This window comes from Chinchilla lanigera, unplaced genomic scaffold (genome assembly GCF_000276665.1).
Source record: "Chinchilla lanigera isolate Chin_1 unplaced genomic scaffold, ChiLan1.0 scaffold00002, whole genome shotgun sequence".
In the NCBI taxonomy this organism is placed as follows: Eukaryota; Metazoa; Chordata; class Mammalia; order Rodentia; family Chinchillidae; genus Chinchilla; species Chinchilla lanigera.
The window spans coordinates 24,005,234-24,015,590 of record NW_004955403.1 but is presented as its reverse complement, the minus strand read 5'-3'; positions in this window follow the sequence as shown (position 1 = coordinate 24,015,590).

The following is a 10,357-nucleotide window of genomic DNA, read 5'->3' as shown; positions in this document are numbered from 1 at the left end:
TTTACAGAACTCCCGCAGCCTGTAACATCTCAAACGCTTGGGCCTCTGCCCACCTCCGCCTCCTGAAAGTCTTTTCTGACCACACCATCGTCACATCATCCCTCCTCTGAGCCTCCTCCATCACCAAGCCTCCAACTCCTTAATGTAAGGTACAGGCTGCCAAGACGACCTCTACTGGACCACAGGTTCCTCAAGAGCAAATTTGTTTACCACCCTGCCTAGCACCTAACACAATACTAGCTGTGCATCGGCGTTGCCCACAGAAGTAGAACCAGTAGGAGATATACACACATATATGTATGTATATGTTTGTGGATAGTTGGATGGATGGTTGAATGAATGATAGATTGATAGATATGGGAGGAGAAGACAGGACAGGGAGAGGAGAGAGAGATGGGAGGGGAGAAGATTATTCTAAGGAATGGGCTCACACAATCATACAGGCTCAGAAGCCCCAAATCTGCAGGGCAGGTGGTAGAATGAAGATTCCAAGAAAGAGTTGCGTGGCATCTTAAGTCCCAAGGCAGTTTTCAGGCAGGATTCCCTCTCCTCAGGGAATCCCAGACCTTTTTTTGTTGGGGTTTTCAATCAACTGGATGAAGCCTGGACAGTATGGAGGGTCAGCTGCTCTACTCAAAGAGTAATAACTTAAACATTCATCTTCTTAACGAACAAAAACCGAAAATCAAAATCTCACTCACATGTAGACTGATGTTTCACCAAAGGCCTGGGTGCCATGGCCTCGCTAATTAAACACATAGGATTAACCGTCGTATCCAGTGAAATCAGGTGCTTGGTAAATGTGTGAAGCACAAATTAATGAAATCTCATTTGTCTTTTCCTTTCTCTTCCTTTTTTCCTCTGTGCTTTTTCCACTTCTCTTTTAATGTCTTTCCTTTTTTCTTTCACTTCTTTGCTACTTTATTTTCTTCATGTGTGTCTTTCTTCTCACGGTTTTGCCCAGGTAGGAGGGGACGAGAAAGGTAGGACCTCCGCGGAGGAAATCGGCGAGGAGTGATTTGTTGCGGCAGGGCCGGCGGCTGTGACCACAGAGCTCGATCAGGAAAGGAAACCACAGGAGGGGGCGCTCGTCAAGGTCAGACCGCGTGGGCGGAGCCAGGCCCGGCAGCAGTGACCGCTGGTGACCTATGCTCCCGCGCTCTGTGCCCGACGGGTTCCCGGCCAGGAAGCACAAAAGGCCTTTGCAGGAGAACTGACTCCTACCACACTCCCTCGTCAGAGAAACGCTGCACATGAATTCCAGCCTGACTCTCAGAGCGCAAAAGCGCTCGCTGGCGCTGGAAGTTAAAGAACTCAGGGGGGACCTGAGTCTAGGGTCAGATATTCAGCCTCAGGGGCCCAGCGGGACACCTCACGGAGTTCTGATGCAAAGCGTTGTGGTGCTAAGCTCCACGTCACAAGACTTTCTCTTTCCTGCCAGCTCCAGAGCAAATTAATCACGGCCAGCCTACCCTTCTCCTTCCGCACTCCCTCTTTGCAGTACACATTTACGGAGTCCTTTCTGCTCGCCAGACCCCGTGCCAAATGCGAACGACACAAGCGTAGATGAACCAAAGTCCAGGGCTCGCAGCACTCCCACGCCGGTGGAGGACAAAGCCTGTGCGACAGGGCAGAGCCTCGACGGGCCCCGTGCAGGACACAGCGGCCCTCCGCCTCGGCTTCACTCACAGTGGTCTCCAACGAAACACTTCGATAGCTTTCTATTCACTAGTGCCTCCCTCCGACCCTCCGGATGGACACACAAAACCTGTAGCCAGGGAGGTGGGTGTCCTGCCGAGGCCAGGCCGTGGAAGAGTGAGTCTTGGGCTGCACTCGGACTCTCCTCTTGTCTGTTTAATTTTGCTTAGGACACGTCCGCCCTGCAGTGACTGCGTTCATCGTGGGGAGCTGGTGCCCGCACTTACCTCATCCTAACCCTTTTCACCTCTTCTCCTCCCCTTCTCCTCCTTCTGTCTGTCGGTCTGTTCCCACTTGCAAAAGCTCTCTTTCCCTGTTTTCTATTACCTATCTTTTATTTTTCTCTGTAAATTATTTATATTCTGGAATTTTCATATAAGAGAAACCCTATGATTTTAAATTTGTGTGACCTTTTTTCCTCTTAATATTATACGTTCAAGGTGCATCTGTTTTCCTAAAAATGACTCGTTTACCCTTCTTTATGGCAGAGTAGTACTCCATTGTGCATAAATACCATATTTTCTTTATCCATTCATCCGTTTGTGTATTACAGGCGACTTTCACATTTTAGCTCTTATGAATTGTGCAGCTATAAACATGGGTGTACACAGAATACTGTAATATAATATCTTTAACTCTTTGGGGAAGGTATCCAGACTGGGAACACCTGGGTCAAATAGAATTCCTTTTTTTTTTTTTTGCAGTACCAGGAATCAAACTCAGGACCTTGTGCTTGCCAGGCAGGCGCTTATGCCACTGAGCTATATCCCCAGCCCTAGAATTCCTATTTTAAACTTTGAGGCACCCCCCCCCCTGCTGCTTCCAGCAGTGGTGTCCTAGCTTACATTCCCACCACCCACGTAGAAAAGTTCCTTTCTCCTTGCAGCCTTGCCGGCATTTGTTATTAATATATCCCTTGATGATAAGAACAGCAGGGTACTTGCCCAGAAACAGACACGTGGACCAGTGGAGTTAAACAGAGGATGCAGAAATGGTCCCAGACACATCCAGCAGCCCGATCTTTGACAAAGGGGCCAAACATATGCTCTTTAGCAAACAGGGCTGGGAAAACTGGCTATCCATGTGCAGAAGATTGAAATCAGACCCATGGCTGTCACCATATATTAAGCTAAAATCAAAATGATTCAAAGATCTAAATATTAAAACAGAAACATTTAACCTCCTGGAAGATAAGGTAGGTAAAACTCCTGAAGTCATAAGTATTTGTAAAGATTTTCTGAACCGAACCAATTGCACAAGAAATAACATCAGGAGTCAACAAGTAGGACTATGTCAAATTAAAAAGCTTCTGTGCAGCAAAAGACGTAAGCAAGAGTGAGCAGACAACCTACAGAATGGGAAAAAAGTTTGGCAGCTACACCTCAGACAGAGTATTCATACCGAGAATATACAAAGAATTTTTAAAAATTAGATTACCCCAAACAAAGACCCAATTTAACAAATGAGAAATTGAAATAAATAAATATGTCTCAAAAGGTACAAATGTCTGATAAATACATGAAAAAAAATGTTCATCATCAGAGAAAAGCAAGTTAAAACAACACTGAGATTCCATTTACTCCAGAAAGAATGGCTGTCATCAAGAAATACAGATTTGATCTCTTTTAAAGCCAACTTTTCAAATGGTCAGCCCCTTTCTTAAAATTTGTTGACAGGGTAGTGGACGTAGTGGGGATTGAATCCAGGATCTTGAGTATGCTAAGCACACACTGTATCACTGAGTTGTACAACCAGTGGCATAATTAACTTTACAGTCTTATAAATAAATGAATCTGGTGCTGGAAAAATAAAAGGGAGATGGAGGAAATGGGGGAGAAAGGAACTGAAATGTATTACGTACATGTATCAGTCCCCTAGGGTGAATGTAATCGTTAGGTACTGCAAACACATACTAATGGGGGTGTGAATAGTTTCAACCACTAGAGGGCACCAACTCACCTTTGATCGCTCCAAATCTGCCTACATCTTGAAGCCTCCGCACTATCCGCTACCAGATCTTCGATTATACTAATATCTTTTATCTTGTCTCAAAGTGAGCTTTGCAGTTGGGAGAAGACTTTAAATTATTTGCACACATTGTATTCTTGAGCCAATAAGAAGTTAAGGGTTGAGAGAGTCAAACTGTCATCTTATAAAGAAAAAAGGCCAAAGACTACCATATTAATATATTAGAACCCAAAACATAACAGACTTTTAAAACCTTTGCCCACTATTATATCCACCTGCAAACATCTAATATCGATACACGACCACAACATAACCTCAATAAGCCAATACTGATAAGCCCACTCTAAAGCAACAGCATCCAGTAAATAGAGCACCACGAACCTGTGCATCAGAACCATCTAAGGGGGTTTTTCTTTTTCTTCAGAGAGAGAGAGAGAAAGAGAAACAGAGAGAGAGAGAGGGAGAGGAGAGATGGGCTGAGAGATAATAGATGGATTCTTGAAGATTCTTTTTAATCATCCTGGGCCTGGAAGGGGACCCAGAAATGTACACAAAGAGTTCAGAAGCCATGACTATGTAACTGGAGCATCAGAAATGTAAAAAGTGAGAGGGAATTTAGCTCAAATATCTGATGACTACTGAGTGTATTGCATCCTTGAGGGCTTTAAAAGGGAGAACAAGCTGGACATGGTGCTGCACACCTATAATCCCAGCCCTCTGGGAGGCTGAGGCAGAAAGATTGCTATTTCAAACCCAGCCTGGGCAACATAGCAAATTAACAAGACACTGTCTCAAAATAAAAAATAAAAAGGGCGGGGGGTATAACTCAGTGCAAAGTCCCTGTGTTCAACCCTCAATTCCAAAAGAAGAAGAAAAAAAGAAGCCTGCAAGATCACTGGCATGTTGAGAATGTGACTCCTACTTTGCAAAGCAGTGGCTATACACCCTTAAATCAAGTGACCTTGAATTCCCCCAAGCCCCCACTTTCTTACTTGTAAAACAAACACAACCCCATCGCCATGCTGTGGGATTGCATGAGCAATGCTTAGTGCTCACATATGTGCAGTGCCTGGGAAGTAAGAGAAGCTGTGCGCACACTGACTGATGTCGTTGTAGGCTGTGGGAAAGTGAGCGAGACCACAGCACTGCTGCCCCGCGAGGCGCTGGTGTCAGGGCTCTCCCACATCTGACTGTCGGATTCTTCCTTATCCCTTTCTGTGATTTCGGTTACCTTTGGCCAAATGAAAGGAAAACTTCCAGAAATAAACAATCCACAAGTTTTAAATTACATGCTGTTTTGAGTAGCATGGTGAAATCTCGCCGTCCTGTTCCATCCCGTTCCCTGTCATCCAAGACGGGACGCGACTCACTCTTGTCCAGCGTATTCACACTGTATACCCTACCCACCTGTCAGTCACTTAGAAGCCCTCTCAATTATCAGGCCTATGTGCTTGTACTCAAGTAATCCGTATTTTACTTATTAATGACCACAACGCTCAAGGAGGGTGAGGCTGGCGATTTTATTATGTGTATTGCTATAACTATCCTATTTTATTAGTAGCTATTATTGATGTCTTACTGTGTTTAATTTATAAATTGAACTTTATCATGTATAGACATGTACACTTGCATAGGAAACATGCAGCACTTACAGGGTTTGGTACTATGCCTGATTTCCAGAATCCACTGGGGCCTTGGGCTGCATCCCCACGGCTGAGGGGAACAGCTGTACATGATACACCCGATCAACTCCAGCTGGCAATGGCCAGGAGGACAGTCTTCTCCAGCACCAGTGTGACTTCATCACCTGAGAGGCACTCACCCCCTCTAGGTCCAGGTCAACGAAAAAGGAAAGAGTCTGAGCTCCTGTATTTCTACCACTGTTCAAAAATTTGCAGAGTTGATGATGTTCAGTCTCCTATTCAAGCCACTGGACCCTTAGAGTTTCCAAGATCCCTTCAGTATCTCCTTCCTGGAGCCGTGTTCACTTGCTCCTAGGAATGCTAGGAGCCTGCTGAGCAGTTCTTCCGCTCTCTCCCTTCCTTGCTCTTCCTCTCCCTTCCCATCAACCTTCCTGACTGATGTGCTTCACCTGCTTCTTGCCCTTCATTTCTGCCAAGGTTCTGTCCCAGGCCCTCTGCCCTTCTCCTTTAACCTTCCTCAGGACTTTTCTACCGCACTGCCTCTCTGCACCTGCAGGCTGATTCCTCTTTTATCCCTAGCCTTAAGTTTCATACCTCGCTTATCTTCCGGCTATCCACTGATAGATGTCCGTGTGAATTTTAAACCAGTATGGCCAAAACAAAATGCATCCGCTCTCCTATATTCCCTCCCCGACAAGCACTCCGCCAGTGCCCTCTCTTCCTCTATTTGCCAGCTTTAGTCAGTACAGTCACCATCAAGTAAACTCCAGAACCATAAATCAGCAATCACCTTCCCTGTCCTTCTTCCACCACGGTTAATCCTTCTCCAAGCCCACTGATCTTATCTGTCAGATATGTTCGGCATAGCCTACCCCTCACTTCACCCTAACCACTGTGCCATAAGGAAGCTGAACTTCTTGGAGCCAAGTCCAGCACCCTACCCCATGACCTGACTCTTCATTCCTTGTCTACCACTCTCTTTCTCATGGTTCATGACCTTGTAAGACCACTGCACTGTGCTTCCCCGTGACCGGAGAGTTCTTTCATTCCCTTGAGCCCACCTTTGTGCTAATCCCTTTCCCGGAATAATCCTTCCTGCCTATCTTTGCATGGCTACCTCCTACCTACTGTAATGGGTTGAATGGTTCCCACTCTCCCCTAAAGACATGCTTATCTGGCACCTAGGGTGGGGCCTTATTTGGAATGGTCTTTGAGAATTTAATTAAGTTAAAGAGCTTGAGATAAAACCATCCTGGGTTATCCAAGCCGACTCTAAATGCAGTGGGGAGGGCCTTTAGAGGAGGAGGTGAGAGGAGCTGAGTCATGTGAAGAGGTAAGAAGGCAAGAGTGCGGCCGTACCACGATAAACCTGGAGCCACCACAAGCTGAAAGAGTCAAGGAATGAAGTCTCCCCTAGAGCCCTGAAAGGGACAGTGGGCCTGCTGACACCTTGAGTTTGGACTTGGTGGCCTACAAAACTGTAAGAATAAGTTTCCAAGTTGTCAGTAATCAGTTACACACCCATAGAAAATGAATACACTCACTCTTCAGAACAGGGTTTACATAGCCTCTACTACAAGAAGTCTTCCCACATCCCTCCCGCCAACACCCTCCTCCCACAAATCTCTAGCCATTCCTTTCCTAGTTCTGTGTCACGCTATTCGCTCCCAAAAGGTAGCATCTAGGTTCTGTCTGCACTGTACTATGAGAGCGAAAGTCAGCAGCACTGCAGGAGCTTCACAGACGCTCAGCCAGGTTGATGCCTGTGAATCTGAGCAGCCCCCAGGGTCTGGACCTTCACAAACGTGAGCACAGAATTATCACAGCAGGTCTGCAAGGCAAGTGCTATCACAGCTGCTTTATAGATGCAAAAACTGAAGCTCAGCAACTCACCTGAGGCTACTCGAGCAGAGTCAGAACCTGTCCAGGCTCAGAACGTGTCCAGATCTCTGTGAAGCACAAGCCCAGGAAGCATGAGCGGGCTTGTTCAAAAGTCCAATGGGCAACAAGAAGAACGGTTGCTGGAGGAGAGCAAAGAAAGACCAGGTTTTAGTCAGCAAGCACTGAGAGCCATTGTGTGTGTGTGTGTGTGTGTGTGTGTGTGTGTGTGTAAATAGTAACAAGGGCCAGAGGTTAATAAATGCAAACATCTAACTCAGTGATGGTGAACCTTTTAGAAACCGAGTGCCTGAGTGCCCAGAACCCACTTATTTATCAAAAAGTGCCAACACTTCAATTAAACCTGAAGGCTGAGGTTTTAGTTTAGAAAAAAAAAACAACTTATACATCAACATAATAGAGCTTTTAATGACACAAACAGCTTTTTATTGAAAAGTAAAAGCTTGCATTTGGTGTGGGTTTTTTGGGGGTTTTTTTGTTTTGTTTTTCTTCTGGTACCAGGAATCGAACTCACGACCTTGCACTTGCGAGGCAGGCGCTGTGCTGCTGAGCTAAACCCCCAGCCCCACATTTGGTGTGTTTTTTGCACTGGTATCTGATGCTCGGCTGCTGGAGTGATGCTGGGGTGACGTGGCTCGCTTCACCCCCACTTCAGTGCAGCAGAAATATGTTACAGTGGCATCAATTCTGATGTCTGCAGTGAGGGTCCTCCCACACAGGAGGGGTGAGAGAGGAGGAAGGAGAAGGGCAAAGAGGGGAGGAGAAGGGTAGCACTGCTCAAGCTTTGAAACATGTTTTTCTTTCCTCTACTTCCTCCGTTACACTTGCCCACAATTCTGCCACCATCCAGCGACCTTGCCTTCAGGGTCCTGGGCACATATGCTGTCTTAGCTTCCAGTATGGCATTGCACCAAGTGCAGGAGGCTGAATAATAACCGCAAAAGACATTAAGTCATGACTTCTAGAACCCATGGATCGTGCCTTATGCGGCAAAAAGGACTGTGCAGATTTGATTTAGCTTAGGATCTTGAGGCCAGATTACCCAGGAGGGTCCTAGTACTACCATACGTAGTGCTGCAGGAAATGAGACAGACAGAAATGTGACACACACAGAAGAGAAGGCAGTGGAGGCAGAAAATGGAGTGACATGGCCACAAGCCAAGACACAGTGATAGCCATGAAGCTGAAGGGGCAAGAAACGAATTCCCCTCCAGGCCCTCCAGACAAGTGTGGCCCTGCTGACACCATGACTTCAGCCCAGGGTTATTGACTCCAGCTTTGGACCACCCAAATTTGTGGTCCTCCTCTCTTCTCTCTCCCTCCCTCCTTCCAGTATTAAAGTATCAGGGATTGAATCCAGGGACTTGTGCATGCTAAGCAATCGTTCTACTGCTAAGCTATATCCCAAGCACTTTTTATTTTATTTTACTTTTGGTACAAGTCCTTGTTAATTTGCTCAGGGTGGTCTCAAACTTTCGATCCTCCTGCTTCAGCCTCCCAAGTACCTGGAATTACAGGCTTGTGGCATTTTGCCTGGCAGCCACAAAAAATTAATAGACTAGACTTCCAAAATTACCTTCACCCTAATCAAAACTTGCTGTCTTACAGCTTTCTGCAGTTTAGTGTTACAGAGAAATAAAATGTGGTTACAACAGTTCATCCTAATGTAAGTCCTCAGAGACAACTGAGCTTTTAAAGAAGGGGATTTCTAAATCCTCAAATTACTCTCCAACTGGTTTGATTAATATAAAGAAGTAAAGTGGGCTGGCACTTCACACAGGAGGAACAATTTTTGGCACATGGACCAATAAAGCGGCAAATTTGCCTCAGGTATTGATGGGGATTTGCGCTCAAGGACTCCTTAATTTGGTTCTTTTAACATGAGGAAGTTTACAGATTCTCCAGAAGCTGCGTTTGTTCCCAGTGACTCCAACGCTGCCAGGGCCGGGGCCTGGCACCCAGTAAATGCTGAGTTCCAGTGATGGACGACAATGATGGCAGAAATCTCAGGTCCTAGAAAGGGGGAGGGGAAACCCGCTTGCACAGGTTGGGCTTGTGTCAAATGCCAGAGACTTGACTGGGGGCCGTACAACAGAACCTATTTTAAATAACCCTAAGGTCTAAGTTACTTACTGCAATTTAATACCTTTATATTTAGCAACATATACCTCTTGTTTTCTGATAAAACTAGCGCCTCAGAGGAGATGAAATTTTTCTGTGCAGTGCTCACTTTCTGAGGGCTGTGGAAAGAACTCTCCCAACATCCTAAGCCAAAACCTCCCCAAGTGATAACTTGTGGGTGATTGTCCAAGCTAATGAAGGGCAAGAAATACATAAACACCTCCCCCCAAAATAAAGCCACTTATCTAAAATAATCAGCCTAGAACAGACACAACCCACAGCACCCAAAATACACTTTCTGAGCGTTATTGTCATCAAAACATGGAAGGCAACACCTTCACCATCCTGCAATTTCCCTACAAATATTCTTTCCCAGTAGTTATATTTATACTTCACCCACTCAGTGTTCAAACATCCAAAAATAAACTGTTAAATATCACCAAGTAAGAGATTAGCTGTAGAATTAGTTCCAGCTTTAAAGAAAAAATAATCCCTGAGGTCTCTCTCTCTCAATTTTCCTTCATTCCACAGAACTCCATTGAGTTTCTTCTACTGTCCATCCCTGGAGACGTGTATAGGATCATTTCACATAGAAATCGACAATACTTCCTGGAAGTACTGCAATCATTAGGCTGAATATTTGAGCTGCAAAACCCATCCTGTCTCAGGAAGCCTGCAATCTAAGCGGTTAATGACTTGCAGTTAGAAGAGCCTGAGAGTCCCTCCGCCTTGGTTTTCCAGCTATCCTGGGGTGGCCATTCCCACCTGGGACTGGACCACGAGGCAGCCATCAGCTGTTGAATGGTGACCCCCACTTCAGGTGAAGCAGTGCTCAAAGTTTGAAGTGCACACAAATCAACCAGAAATCACTTTCAAGTACAGGCTGTGATTGGGTGAAGCCAAGGGAGGAGCCTAAGATTCTGTATCTCTAAGGAGCTCCAGGTACTCACAATGGCCACGCTGCTGGTCTGAGGACCACACTTTCAGGAGCAAGGAATTAGTGCAGGTAGTGTTTATTTAAAACAGAA